Below are 2,223 nucleotides of genomic sequence, written 5' to 3' on the forward strand. Positions count from 1 at the left end.
GAGGCACGGGGGAAGTTAAATTACATCTTGGACGTTTGATTGCATTTATTCTGATCCGAGAGACTTTTCCAGTGAGAAATAGAGAGGGCCGTCCTTCTTACGCCGCAGGGCTCGCAGTGGTTTCAAAGAAAGGAGTGTTTGTTATCGTCTGCAGGGGAAATGTGAGAGTGCAGCACAATGACAAATCCAGGCTCCTAAGTCAAATGCATTTTAAAAGGACAGCCATCACTCACTGTCTCACCTCTTCAGCCCATAGCCAGGCTCTTTAGCCATTAATGTTCATTCCCTGCCTCGCCAGGTGACATGCAGCGAGTGTCTGGGACAGCCTTGTTTCGCACCGCTATGACACCCAGCAGCCAGGAAGCCCATGGAACATCACTGAGGTCCCTCTTTGTGACAGGTTTTCTAAAAATTGTCACGGACAGCTGGTACTGCTGCGGTCTGCAGGTAATATAAGCAGCTACTACCAAAATAATAGTAATGCAGATGGCTACTGCTCACTCCAACACCCTTCGGACTCCGCAGTCAGTAGTTTCAGTGAAAAGATTTGGGGCTTATTCCATAATTCGCATAGCTGCTGCCAGACAGTCACCAGAGCTCATAACATAGTTTCCTGAATATACGGGCTTTAAAATAAATTGGAAATCCAGATTTCATCCTTAGAAGACTCACAGCCCAGAAACTTCTAGGCCATATCGGCTACCACACCTAAACTACACATAACAGAACAGCCACAGGAGACAGCCGCTGCCAAGCCAAGTGCTGTCCCGAGTGAGTCGACTGGGTGGCCCTGCTCCCAGGACTGCAGGGGAAGGCAAACAATCTCTTTTCTTCTTTAAAGCATCTCCACAGCAAGGGGCCAATTAGAATATCCTGGTCTTACTAGCCTTTTAATGGCAAGCATAAATAGGCCCTTACGTATTCAAATCAGCAGCAAATGAGTGGTGAAGGTCACAGGATGCTTAAATGACTATACAACATGATTTCTAGAGAAAGTACTTGAAAGGTTTAGCCAATTTGTCTAGTCACCCTTACTAGGAGTGCAGCTACAGCTGACAGACACTTTTGCAGGTTTGTCTCTCCCAGCACCGAGTTCCCAGCCAACCATTCCCCAAAACCATACACGTGGCAGAGCAGACGACTGCCCTAGACTGTCAGATCAGTGCAAAGGAAGGGCAGAGCTCTCATAAGAAAGCAGCACTGTGAAAGGTCAGCCAGAAGACCACAGGCCAGATTCCAACAGCAGTTGCAGCCACGTCATTTCTTAAACTTTAGCAGCAGAAAAAGGTAAAAAAAAAAAATAATATGAGAATATAATTTGTGGCATTAAAAGCAATTTTTCAGGCACTTTGAGGAAGTAAGAAGTGTCAACAACTTGAGGTACATAGATGAAACTAATTGTTCTGAAGTACACTTTAATATTGCAAACATGGGTACGGTGAGACCTTGGCATTCCCAGGGCTCTCACTGCACTCGGCTGATGCGAGTGTGTAACTGTATGGGTAAGTTTGCAATATCAATACCTCTGTTTGCACAGCCAAGTGACCAGCTTATCTCCAACAAGGCCACCACATAGTTTAAATGTACTTTCAAACTTGCAACTTAGAGGGACAGGTTTCCTTTGCTTACAGCCCTTTGCATTTCAGGCTGCATATCCCAAAGCAATCTACCATAGTAAGCAGTATATGAGATCAGAGCATTGCTGCAAGGTGGCTATAACCCCGTTTGTGCCATCCCCTTTTCACTGGTGGCAACAGCAGGGGCTCAACTTCCCAGCCAGAAGCATTTCTAAAGGTATTTAACACATAGATGAATACTATCTCCCACAGCAGCGCTTAGGGCTTCTCTTTCACTGAGATGTGGCATCTGCCTTTTAAGCAAGTCTACTTTAATTACTGCAACAAACTCTAATAAACCAAGAAAAATAAATACAATAAGCTCCCTTGGATAATCCAGAGATTTCATTTGTTTCTAGCAAGTAGGCATTGAATAAATTAAATGATCAAGTAAAACCATTAGCTGAAGGAGTAAGAAACAATGAAGTGCACAAGTACTGGCAGGGAAGAAAAGCCACCTAAGCAAGAATAGCATAGAGGAGCCAGAGATTAAAGCAAGTACACTGTCGATTCTTCAGTCCCACACAAAAGTAGCACCATGTGATACTGAGTTACACTATAAAAGAGCAAGGCAGATGTTTTTCACTGTGCCCAGAGGGGTTATCAG

This window comes from Charadrius vociferus, unplaced genomic scaffold (genome assembly GCF_000708025.1).
Source record: "Charadrius vociferus isolate BGI_N301 unplaced genomic scaffold, ASM70802v2 scaffold61, whole genome shotgun sequence".
In the NCBI taxonomy this organism is placed as follows: Eukaryota; Metazoa; Chordata; class Aves; order Charadriiformes; family Charadriidae; genus Charadrius; species Charadrius vociferus.